The following is a 14,013-nucleotide window of genomic DNA, read 5'->3' as shown; positions in this document are numbered from 1 at the left end:
CACAAAGAAAGGGGGAGAAAGACCACAAAAGAGAGGGGGAGAAAGAGCACAAAAGAGAGGGGGAGAAAGAGCACAAAAGAGAGGAGAGAAAGAGCACAAAAGAGAGGGTGCAGAAAGAGCACAAAAAAGAGGGGGAGAAAAAGCACAAAAGAGAGGGGGAGAAAGAGCACAAAAGAAAAGGGGCAGAAAGAGCACAAAAGAGAGGGGGCAGAAAGAGCACAACAGAGAGGGGGCAGAAAAAGCACAAAAGAGAAGGGGCAGAAAAAACACAAAAGCGAAGGGGCAGAAAGAGCCCAAAAGAGAGGGGGCAGAAAGATCACAAAATAGAGGGGGCAGAAAGAGCACAAAAGAGAGGGGGAAGAAAAAGCACAAAAGAGAGGCGGCAGAAAGAGCACAAAAGAGAGGGGGCAGAAAGAGCCCAAAAGAGAGGGGGCCGAAAGAGCCCAAAAGAGAGGGGGGAGAAAGAGCACAAAAGAGAGGGGGAGAAAGAGCACAACAGAGAGGGGGCAGAAAGAGCACAATAGAGAGGGGGCAGAAAGAGCACAAAAGAGAGGGGGGAGAAAGAGCACAAAAGAGAAGGGGCAGAAAGAGCACAAACGAGAGGGGGGAGAAAGAGCACAAAAGAGAGGGGGAAGAAAGAGCACAAAAGAGAGGGGATAGAGACTGAGAGCACAAAAGAGAGGGGGAGAAAGAGCACAAAAGAGAGGGGGGAGAGACTGAGAGCACAAAAGAGAGGGGGGAAAAGAGCACAAAAGAGAGGGGGAGAGACTGAGAGCACAAAAGAGAGGGGGACATAGAGAGAGAGAGCACAAAAGAAAGGGGGACAGAGAGAGAGCACAAAAAAGAGGGGGACAGAGAGAGAGAGCATAAAATAGAGGGGGATAGAGAGAGAGAGCACAAAAGAGAGGTAGACAGAGAAAGAGAGCAATGGATGGGACCGCTGTATGGCAAAAAATGGCCCGTGCACACGGGCTTTAGGACTAGTATATATATAAAAGAAGTGCTGACTGATCAACGCCAAGCTCAAACCATTTAACCTAGGAACATGAAATTTGGAAGGTACATTGTTTTTATGATGTAAACACCCACTAAGGAAGGATTTTCAGAAATGATGTCCCTAAGGGGGTGAAACAGGGGGTACATTTTTTTATGAGTAGACCTATATCTCAAAAACCGAAGATGTTACAGATGTGAAAATTGTTATTTAGATTCTCCTTTAAAAATAAATTAACACAACAGCACCTTTGTGAGTTGGTTTGGCACATTTCTGTCTCTGACATAGTATACTGGGACATAGCAAAGGAAGTACCTAGCACCTGATACCTGGTGAGGGTGAGCTGATACACCCCGACATATCAGCCTGCTCCTATAAGCACATTAGGGTGCATTCATCAGATGTGAGTATCCATTTGATTTTTACATCTATTGAGATTACAAATGTATCGGTTAATCTACACATGAGGCGCCCCTCTATCTGCTTATTTTTTCATAAAAATATACTTAAGGGGGGTGATATATCAGGATACCTATATCTCAAAAATCAAAGATGTTACAGACGTGAAAATTGGTATTTACATTCTCCTTTAAAAATAAAGAAACGTCTTTTACCATTTTCCAAAAATCCACTGAAGGGGGAGAAGAGAGGGAGTAATATCTATATCTCAAAAACTAAAGATGTTAGAAAAGTAAAAATTCAAATTTACAATTTTCATTAGTAAAGTAAGTTTACATGCCAAATTTCTTGCTCCTAAAGTCAGCAGTTCTCAAGATATGGCTATAGCTAAAAAAATGAATACTCTTTTTTAACATCTGACAGTTGAGTCATAGGGGCCAAATTATCAAGGGCGGAATGGCCCCTGATGCCCCTGTTATCGCGCGAGTCTTCAGGCTCGCTAGAAACAGCAGTTATGAAGCAGCGGTCTTAAGACTGCTGCTTCTTTACTGGCCCTCTGCCTCTGAGGCTGCAGACATCAATCCGCCTGATCGTATACAATCAGGTTGATTGACACCCCTGCTAGCGGCCGATTGGCCACAAATCTGCAGGGTGCGGCATTGCACAAGCAGTTCCACAAAACTGCTTGTGCAATCTTAAAGGGACAGTCAACACCAGAATTTTTATTGTTTAAAAAGAAAGATAAACCCTATTACCCGTTCCCCAGTTTTGTACAAACAACACAGTTATATTAATATACTTTTTACCTCTGTAATTATCTAGTATCTAAGCTTCTGCTGACTGCCCCCTTATTTCAGTTCTTTTGACAGACATGCAGTTTAGCCAATCAGTGCTCAGTCCTAGGTCACTTTACGTGCATGAGCTCAATGTTATCTATATGAAACATGTGAACTAATGCCCTCTAGTGGTAAAAATGCATTCAGATTAGAGGCAGTCTTCAAGGTCTAAGAAATTAGCATATGAACCTCCTAGTTTTAGCTTTCAACTAAGAATACCAAGAGAACAAAGCAAAATTGGTGATAAAAGTAAATTGAGAAGTTGTTTAAAATTGCATGCCCTATTTAAATCATGAAAGTTTTTTTGGACTTGACTGTCCCTTTAAATGCTGACAGTGATGTCTGTTGTACATGATACTCTACAGCGTATCATGTCGGACAGACATTGATAAATCGTCCCCATAATATATAATTTCAATTTATTATTAAAGTATTTGTGCACAGAATAATAATAACAACATATTTTTTATGTGCCAGACGGATGCCCTGCCCAAAAATTTGCTAATTGGTGCCCATGTACGAGAAACACAGAGAATTAACGAAAATTCACAAAGTTCATGTCAACAAGTGTGCAACCTGAATGGGCACACTCGTGAGGGCACATGCCATTGCGAGTGGCCCAGTTTTTTCGCTATTTATTTTTACAAATCAAAAAATCCACGCAAGCAAAGCCGTGGGCAACAGCTAGTATTAACCTTTTAACGCCGTTATGCCGTTCTATTCCGTCATATTTACACTGGGCTTTAAAGCCGTTATGACGGAATAGAACGTCATAACAAACGGCTGTCCTGAAGCCTTCTGTGCTTCAAGGACTTGATCGCGGTCTGGAGGGCGTTCCTAGGGTTGTAGGGACGCCCCCCAGATGCGATCCAATAATTGAAATCTCGCGATCGTATGCACGATCGCGTAGTTTCAATTTGTCTACATCGGAACAGGTGTTCCGATGTAGACACTTTAACCCTGTCATGAAAGGGTTAATATATATATATATATATATATATATATATATATAAATATTATATATATATATTATATATATATATATATTTATGTGTTAATATGTGTATATACACATAATAACAAATAAATATATATGTATATAAACATATACATATATATTTATTGTCCCATAGAACGCAAATGTAAAGGCACTTTTCAGTGCCGTGTTTTGCTTTTTTGGAACACCCCACTCCAACCAACTTTAAAGACCCAAAACTGACTAGTGCATTTTTTTATTAAAAAAAAATATATAATGCCCTCCATTTTGAAGTCATTTGTGGCACTTTTAGAAAATTAACCAGAGATCGGATTTCTGGTTAATTTTCTGAGCGCTCCATGCTCACGGTAGCAATAACCAGCCACTTGTAATGGCTGATTAATTATCGGGCGCCCAGAAAATGGCCAAGTTTACCGGTTTGCAGGAGCGCAATAATTTTACAGGCCACACGTAATCTAGCCCAAAGTGTTTACTGTCCCTTTAAATGTGTAATTCTATAATGTGGGCAACAGTACTTACACAGGCCTAGGTTACAAGTGAAGCTTTACAGATAGCATAAGGAGCAGTTTCAATATCAATATCACAATGATTCCTAGCAATGTGAATGCGAGCTTGTATTCACATTGTGCTTTACTTGTAATACCAACTCACATTAACATGCAAGCAATATTTAGCGTTCCACTTGTAATCTGGCCCATTGAAATTACAAGACATTTCTGTTGTGTTGCTATAGAATAACACATCAGCCAAGTTTTAACATTTAAAAAAACAAAAACAAATTCACATCCTTTTTACTGAAATAATGTTTTAGTGGTCAAATTCCTCCCTCCATTTGCCTTATTTGGAGGAGCCAGTCTAGACTTTAGTCCACAGACAAGGCTAGTCACAGTCATAAAGTTAGTATAAATTATATTTTGCTGTTATCTGATAAAGCCAATTAGGGAGAAATGTGTAGCAGAGTTAGCCTTGAAAAGTCAGCGGGTGCATTTCAAGTTCTGAAATGCTCAATTTTCAGAACTAAATTTCATACAAAGTGGGCAAAATAAATAATGAATGTATAATGCAAAGCTGTTTCATTACACAAAACATTTTATTTGAAAATCTCAAGTTGTTTATTGTCCTTTTAAATTAACATGGAATGAAAAGCTGGATTTTCCCCCTCTTCCTATTGGAAATAATAGTTGAATGAGTATTTCTTTAAAGGGAACTAGTTAAAAGGAGTCACAATTAAACTTTCATGATAAAGCAAATTTGTTTTGTTCTCTTGGTATTCTTTTTTAAAAGCTTAACCTAGGTTGTCTCTAACTGATTTTTAAACCATTGAAGGCTGCTTCTTATCATTTTGACAGTTTTTCAAAGTTAAACAACACTAGTTCATGTTTGTCTTATTGATAACATTGTGCTCTCTCTCTTGTGGAGTTATTTAGGAGTCAGCACTGATTGGCTAAAATGCAAGTCTGTCAAAAGCACTGAGCTAAGGGGGCAGCCTGCAGAGGCTTAGATACAAGGTAATCACAAAGGTAATAAGTGTTTTAATAAAATAGTGTTGGTTATGCAAAACTGGGGAATAATAAAGGGATTATCTATCTTTCAAAATAATAAAAAATGCCAAGTAGAGTGTCCGTTTAAATAATATTCAGACTATTGAAAAAGTGACAGCTGTTTCTAGAAGACAGACATTACTAGATAAAGAAAGACAGGATGGCAACAAGAAGCACAAAGAAAACAAATGACACACAAAAGGATATAGAGAGAAAAGAAAGTAACACTGTTGGGGTAAAGAGAAGTAAGGGTGAAAAGGACTTGGGAAATATAGGAATAGGGAGTAACATAGAGACACAGATAGAGAGAGGGAGACACCCATGAGAAGAGAAAAAACAGCAGAGATACGAAGAAAAAGCGCCAGAGAGAAATATACACGGAAGGACAGTTACACTTAAAGCGAAGGTCAATTTTGACGAATTAGTGCCCGGTTATTAATAATCCCATTAAAAACAAGGGCACTTTAATTCATCCAAATTAACATTTTGAGCGTTTTCTTCAAAAACTTACCTTTTAATCCTGAAAAATGCTCTATCGATTCTCCCGGCCGTCAGAAGCCTCTCTTTAAGTCAGAAATGATTCATCCGGCTTCTTTCAATCACGGCGTTCTCCTTTGGGGGATCATGGCCTGAGGGAATGCCATAATTGGATTAAACCAGATTCGTCATTTTGGATCCGCGATGGGTGAAGGAAGCGCTGCAGCGGCTCTGAGGAATAAAAGTTTTAAAAGATTAAAAAGTTTTTGAAGAAAACGCTTGAAATGTCAATTTTGATTAATTAAAGTGCCCTTGTGTTTCATAGGATTATAAAAACTGGGCATTAATTCGTCAAAATTGACCTTCACTTTAAAGAGAGGGAAAGAAAAACACAATAGGAAAAGACAGGGAGAGAGGGTTCCAGGCTCTAAGGCCTAGATTTAGAGTTTGGAGGTAGCCGTGAAAACCAGCGTTAGAGGCTCCTAACGCTGGTTTTAGGCTACCGCCAGTATTTGGAGTCAGTCAGGAAAGGGTCTAACGCTCACTTTCCAGCCGCGACTTTTCCATCCTGCAGATCCCCTTACGTCAATTGCATATCCTATCTTTTCAATGGGATCTTTCTAACTCCGGTATTTAGAGTCGTGGCTGAAGTGAGCGTTAGAATTCTAACGACAAAACTCCAGCCGCAGAAAAAAGTCAGTAGTTAAGAGCATTCTGGGCTAACGCCGGTTTATAAAGCTCTTAACTACTGTGCTCTAAAGTACACTAACACCTATAAACTACCTATGTACCCCTAAACCGAGGCCCCCCCACATCGCCGCCACTCGATTAAATTTTTTTAACCCCTAATCTGCCGACCGCCACCTACGTTATCCTTATGTACCCCTAATCTGCTGCCCCTAACACCGCCGACCCCTATATTATATTTATTAACCCCTAATCTGCCCCCCACAACGTCGCCTCCACCTGCCTACACTTATTAACCCCTAATCTGCCGAGCGGACCTGAGCGCTACTATAATAAAGTTATTAACCCCTAATCCGCCTCACTAACCCTATAATAAATAGTATTAACCCCTAATCTGCCCTCCCTAACATCGCCGACACCTAACTTCAATTATTAACCCCTAATCTGCCGACCGGAGCTCACCACTATTCTAATAAATGTATTAACCCCTAAAGCTAAGTCTAACCCTAACACTAACACCCCCCCCTAAGTTAAATATAATTTAAATCTAACGAAATTAATTAACTCTTATTAAATAAATTATTCCTATTTAAAGCTAAATACTTACCTGTAAAATAAATCCTAATATAGCTACAATATAAATTATATTTATATTATAGCTATTTTAGGATTTATATTTATTTTACAGGTAACTTTGTATTTATTTTAACCAGGTACAATAGCTATTAAATAATTAAGAACTATTTAATAGCTAAAATAGTTAAAATAATTACAAAATTACCTGTAAAATAAATCCTAACCTAAGTTACAATTGAACCTAACACTACACTATCAATAAATTAATTAAATAAAATACCTACAATTACCTACAATTAAACCTAGCACTACACTATCAATAAATTAATTAAATACAATATCTACAAATAAATACAATGAAATAAACTAACTAAAGTACAAAAAATAAAAAAGAACTAAGTTACAAAAAATAAAAAAATATTTACAAACATCAGAAAAATATTACAACAATTTTAAACTAATTACACCAACTCTAAGCCCCAAAGAATTCAGCTCTTTTGCCTGTAAAAAAACCACATACAATACCCCCCAACATTACAACCCACCACCCACATACCCCTAATCTAACCCAAACCCCCCTTAAATAAACCTAACACTAAGCCCCTGAAGATCTTCCTACATTATCTTCACCATACCAGGTTCACTGAACGATCCAGAAGAGCTCCTCCGATGTCTTGATCCAAGCCCAAGCGGGGGGCTGAAGATGTCCATGATCCGGCTGAAGTCTTCATCCAAGCAGGAGCTGAAGAGGTCCATGATCCGGCTGAAGTCTTCTATCAACGGCATCTTCAATCTTCTTTCTTCCGGATCCATGTTCATCTTGCAGACCTCCGACGCGGAACATCCTACTGGCCCGACGGACTACTGACGAATGAAGGCTCCTTTAAGGGACGTAATCCAAGATGGCGTCCCTCGAATTCCAATCAGCTGATAGGATTCTATCAGCCAATCGGAATTAAGGTAGGAAAATTCTGATTGGCTGATGGAATCAGCAAATCAGAATCAAGTTCAATCCGATTGGCCGATCTGATCAGCCAATCAGATTGAGCTCGCATTCTATTGGCTGATCGGAACAGCCAATAGAATGCAAGCTCAATCTGATTGGCTGATCGGATCAGCCAATCGGATTGAACTTGATTCTGATTGGCTGATTCCATCAGCCAATCAGAATTTTCCTACCTTAATTCCGATTGGCTGATAGAATCCTATCAGCCAATCGGAATTTGAGGGACGGCATCTTGGATGACGTCCCTTAAAGGAGCCTTCATTTGTCGGTAGTCCGTCGGGCCAGCAGGATGTTCCGCGTCGGAGGTCTGCAAGATGAACATGGATCCGGAAGAAAGAAGATTGAAGATGCCGTTGATAGAAGACTTCAGCCGGATCATGGACCTCTTCAGCTCCCGCTTGGATGAAGACTTCAGCCAGATCATGGTCATCTTCAGCCCCCCGCTTGGGCTTGGATCAAGACATCGGAGGAGCTCTTCTGGATCGATCGGTGAACCTGGTATGGTGAAGATAAGGTAGGAAGATCTTCAGGGGCTTAGTGTTAGGTTTATTTAAGGGGGGTTTGGGTTAGATTAGGGGTATGTGGGTGGTGGGTTGTAATGTTGGGGGGGGTATTGTATGTGTTTTTTTTACAGGCAAAAGAGCTGAATTCTTTGGGGCATGCCTCGCAAAGGGCCCTGTTCAGGGCTGGTAAGGTAAAAGAGCTTTGAACTTTAGTAATTTAGAATAGGGTAGGGCATTTTTTTATTTTGGGGGTCTTTGTTATTTTATTAGGGGGCTTAGAGTAGGTGTAATTAGTTTAAAATTGTTGGAATCAGCAAATCAGAATCAAGTTCAATCCGATTGGCCGATCTGATCAGCCAATCGGATTGAACTTGATTCTGATTGGCTGATCGGAACAGCCAATAGAATGCAAGCTCAATCTGATTGGCTGATCGGATCAGCCAATCGGATTGAACTTGATTCTGATTGGCTGATTCCATCAGCCAATCAGAATTTTCCTACCTTAATTCCGATTGGCTGATAGAATCCTATCAGCCAATCGGAATTTGAGGGACGCCATCTTGGATGACGTCCCTTAAAGGAGCCTTCATTTGTCGGTAGTCCGTCGGGCCAGCAGGATGTTCCGCGTCGGAGGTCTGCAAGATGAACATGGATCCGGAAGAAAGAAGATTGAAGATGCCGTTGATAGAAGACTTCAGCCGGATCATGGACCTCTTCAGCTCCCGCTTGGATGAAGACTTCAGCCAGATCATGGTCATCTTCAGCCCCCCGCTTGGGCTTGGATCAAGACATCGGAGGAGCTCTTCTGGATCGATCGGTGAACCTGGTATGGTGAAGATAAGGTAGGAAGATCTTCAGGGGCTTAGTGTTAGGTTTATTTAAGGGGGGTTTGGGTTAGATTAGGGGTATGTGGGTGGTGGGTTGTAATGTTGGGGGGGGTATTGTATGTGTTTTTTTTACAGGCAAAAGAGCTGAATTCTTTGGGGCATGCCTCGCAAAGGGCCCTGTTCAGGGCTGGTAAGGTAAAAGAGCTTTGAACTTTAGTAATTTAGAATAGGGTAGGGCATTTTTTTATTTTGGGGGTCTTTGTTATTTTATTAGGGGGCTTAGAGTAGGTGTAATTAGTTTAAAATTGTTGTAATATTTTTCTGATGTTTGTAAATATTTTTTTATTTTTTGTAACTTAGTTCTTTTTTATTTTTTGTACTTTAGTTAGTTTTTTTCATTGTATTTATTTGTAGATATTGTATTTAATTAATTTATTGATAGTGTAGTGTTAGGTTTAATTGTAGGTAATTGTAGGTATTTTATTTAATTAATTTATTGATAGTGTAGTGTTAGGTTTAATTGTAACTTAGGATTTATTTTACAGGTAATTTTGTAATTTTTTTAACTATTTTAGCTATTAAATAGTTCTTAACTATTTAATAGCTATTGTACCTGGTTAAAATAAATACAAAGTTACCTGTAAAATAAATATAAATCCTAAAATAGCTATAATATAAATATAATTTATATTGTAGCTATATTAGGATTTATTTTACAGGTAAGTATTTAGCTTTAAATAGGAATAATTTATTTAATAAGAGTTAATTAATTTCGTTAGATTTAAATTATATTTAACATAGGGGGATGTTAGTGTTAAGGTTAGACTTAGCTTTAGGGTTTAATACATTTATTAGAATAGCGGTGAGCTCCGGTCGGCAGATTAGGGGTTAATAATTGAAGTTAGGTGTCGGCGATGTTAGGGAGGGCAGATTAGGGGTTAATACTATTTATTATAGGGTTAGTGAGGCGGATTAGGGGTTAATAACTTTATTATAGTAGCGCTCAGGTCCGCTCGGCAGATTAGGGGTTAATAAGTGTAGGCAGGTGGAGGCGACGTTGTGGAGGGCAGAATAGGGGTTAATAAATATAATATAGGGGTCGGCGATGTTAGGGCAGCAGATTAGGGGTACATAAGGATAATGTAAGCAGGGGCGGTTTACGGGGCGGCAGATTAGGGGTTAATAATAATATGCAGGGGTCAGCGATAGCGGGGGCGGCAGAATAGGGGTTAATAAGGGTAAGGTTAGGGGTGTTTAGACTCGGGGTACAAGTTAGAGTGTTAGGTGCAGACGTAGGAAGTGTTTCCGCATAGCAAACAATGGGGCTGCGTTAGGAGCTGAACGCGGCTTTTTTGCAGGTGTTAGGTTTTTTTTCAGCTCAAACAGCCCCATTGTTTTCTATGGGGGAATTGTGCATGAGCACGTTTTTGAGGCTGGCCGCTAGCGTAAGCAGCTCTGGTATCGAGAGTTGAAGCTGCGTTAAATATGCTGTACGCTCTTTTTTTGGAGCCTAACGCAGCCTTTATGTGGACTCTCAATACCAGAGTTATTTTTATGGTGCGGCCAGAAAAAAGCCGGCGTTAGCTACGCGGGTCCTTACCGACAAAACTCTAAATCTAGGCCTTAGAGTGCAGAGTCACTGCATCAAACATATATAGCATGCACTGTAATTCCCCCATCTTCACTATCTTGTTTGAATCTGCCTGGGGGTTTAAGGGGGGAGTGAATATAAAATGTTCATAATGTGTAATGAAAATAGTTGCAATATACTTTTTATTTTTTTTCCCTGATTCAGTTAAGCAATACAAACATAAACAATTTTTCAATTTACTTATATTATCTCATTTGCTTCTTCTCTTGGTATTTTAATTTGAAAATAAATGTAAATGTCTCACTACCTTATACATCTATGGGGTCAAAAGAGAACATTTGTCTCATTAGTTTAGCACAGACCCCTGGGGTGATGGAGACAAGATTCTGTGTTTTGGTGTAAGATATGTTTAGAATCCCAGGATATGGTCAGTTAATAGATACATGTGAAAATCCCCATGATATTCACTAGACCCTCTTTAAAGATCTAATACACATTCTCGTCTGAAAAGGCTGCTGGCTCAGATAACACCACATGGGAAGCAAATTCTCAGATAAATGACTTGTGCCTAATTTTCATGTAGTTTAAGATACTCAAATGAATATATACTCAGATACATATTATATATGAACATATGAATATTGGAGATTGTCTATGCCTAAGAAGGGTACTATGGGAAGTTGAAAGTCTAAGAATTAAGATTTTAAAATATCTTAACTTGTGTACTTTTGATAAAAAATTATCTATATAGTTCTTAGATAAATTAATGTGTCCCGCAGACAGCCTGAATAATATATATAATGATCTAAGAGATATATCACATGTTACATACTGTGTTGTATATAATTAATTAAAAATAAATAAGTACATTGATATTTATAAATGTTTGACTTTTTTCAAAATAACAACATCTGTTTCTTTATTTTTCAGACATGTAATAAACCAACAAGATGTCCTATAAATATTGGTCATAAGCATAAGTCTATGCACTCAAAAAATATTAGAAACATGGAACATACTGTACTTATATTAAGATACAATATAATGCCAGGATGTTTAATGCTATGATTCTGTGAAGAGCAAATAATTAACAGTATAATTGTTTACTAATATGATTCTAGAAGTATACTCATGTTTAGTCTCTATAAATACATGCTAAATTATATTAGATGGGACATATATGTTGACCAGATAAGTTTATTAATATCAGGAGGAAATAGTGAGTATATTAAATATTCAATTAAAAATATATAAGAATCTGTATTTACTATTAGCAGTATTTTATAGTGAAACTGCATTTTTCTTTGTCTGCTGCCCCCGGGGAATAAACGTGGTATTGCAATCAAAAGGTAGTTGGCTGCTCAGATTCTTGTGGGAATGATTAAAGGAAAGAAGGAGTGGTTATCATTGGATAAATATTGCCACACACTCTAGACAAAGGACATACTCAAAGAAGCATAACTTTTTAACTTTTGGGGACACTTTCTTATAATAGAAAGATAAAAATTTTGTGGCCTGTATCCTTGCAATAGTGGAATAAATCCTTCTTAAATGACCCACAAGAAACCCTGGAAGTTGAATACTCTTCTGGTTATTTGGTAAAGTATACACAATTGTTAAGTATATATAATATTTAAATCAAAGGTATTCTAAAGCTATAGTTAGATTGCAGCTGGTGATTTAAAGAACATATTTGGTGTTTTAAGTTTATATCCATAGTCCTGTGTAAATTAGAACCAGTCATATTTAGTGCTAAGTAATTTATTTGCTAGACAGGATTTTGCACTCCAGATTTATAAGTCACTCATTATTGTGAACTCTTTCAAAACTGTACATAAATTGGTTATTGTGGTGAAATCTCTGGTAACTATTTATTAAGCATCGTTAAGCTAAGAGTCCATATTCTGATATTGGAGTGAACTAAGCTGGATAATTATAAGTTGTTCTTGTAGAATTAATTTGTTGTATTATTATGGAGCAATTCATTGTGAGTAAGGTTAATTTTAGAGACATATTTTTATGATCTGTTTGGTATAGAATATTGTAACGGAATAAGCTTGCATAATTGATTCATAACCTAGTTTCTACATAAATATATTTCAAGGTGTCTATAAAGCTAACTAATTAATGAACTAAGGAATAAATATTAATACTAATAAATATATTGTTACGTATATACATTTTATTGGTTGGCAACTGCTAATGTATTAATAAATGATATTGTAAACCTAGTATTTACCGACACAAGCTCATGCCAATAACTGGGTTATTTTATAGATAATTTCAGGAGAAAACTGGATAATATCAAGGTAAATAAAACTCCACGTCCAGATGGAATATACCCAAGGGTTCTAAGGAATTTAGCCTTGTCATAGCCAAAACTCTTTTCCTAATTTTTATAAGACTTGTGTAAAGACAAAGTGGTGCCACTTTTTATATAGGGAAGTAGGGTGGTTCCTGGGAGCGATAGACCTTTAACTATGACATTAGTAGTGGGGAAAATGCTGTAAAGGAGTACAAAAGATTATACTCACTGGTCACTTTATTAGGTACACTTTGCTAGTACCGGGTTGGACTCCCTTTTGCCTTCAGAACTGCCTTAATTATTCATGGCATAGATTTAACAAGGTGTTGGAAACATTCCTCAGACATTTTGGTCCATATTGACATGATAGCATCTTGCAGTTGTTGCAGATTTGCTGGCTGCACATCCATGATGAGAATCTCCTTTTCCACCACATAACAAATGTGCTCTATTAGATTGAGATCTGGTGACTGTGGAGGCAATTGGAGTACAGTGAACTCTTTATCATGTTCAAGAAACCAGTTTGAGATGATTTGAGCTTTGTGACATGGTGCAGTATCCTGCTTGAAGTAACCATCAGAAGATGGGTACACTGTAGTCATAAAGGGATGGAAATGGTCAGCAACAATACTCAGGTAGGCTATGGAGTTTAAATGATGCTCAATTGGTAATAAGGGGCCCAAAATGTGCCAAGAAAATATCCGCCCACACCATTACACCACCAGCCTGAACCGTTGATACAAGGCAGGATGGATCCATGCTTTCATGTTGTTTACACCAAATTCTGACCCTACCATATGAATGTTGCAGCTGATCTCAAGACTCATCAAACCAGGAAACGTTTTTCCAATCTTCTATTGTCCCAGTTTCCTGTTCTTCGCTTATAGGAGTAGCACCTGGTGTGGTCTTGTACTGCTGTAGCCCATCTGCTTCAAGGTTCAATGTGTTGTGCATTCAGAGATGGTATTCTGCATACTTTGGTTGTAACAAGGGGTTATTTAAATTACTGTTGCCTTTCTATCATCTTGAACCAGTCTGCCCATTCTCCTCTGACCTCTGACCTCAACAAGGCATTTTCGTCCAGACAACTGCCACTCACTGGATATTTTCTCTTTTCCAGACCATTCTCTGTAAAGAGATGATTGAGCATTAAAATCCCAGTAGATCAGCAGTTTTTTAAATACTCAGACCAGCCCGTTTGGCAATTACAACCATGCCACGTTCAAAGTCACTTGAATCCCCTTTCTTCCCCATTCTGATGCTCGGTTTGAACT

The sequence above is a fragment of the Bombina bombina genome, chromosome 2 (genome assembly GCF_027579735.1).
Source record: "Bombina bombina isolate aBomBom1 chromosome 2, aBomBom1.pri, whole genome shotgun sequence".
Classification (NCBI taxonomy): Eukaryota; Metazoa; Chordata; class Amphibia; order Anura; family Bombinatoridae; genus Bombina; species Bombina bombina.
The sequence above is the reverse complement of the archived record's forward strand: the minus strand, read 5'-3'. Positions refer to the sequence as shown.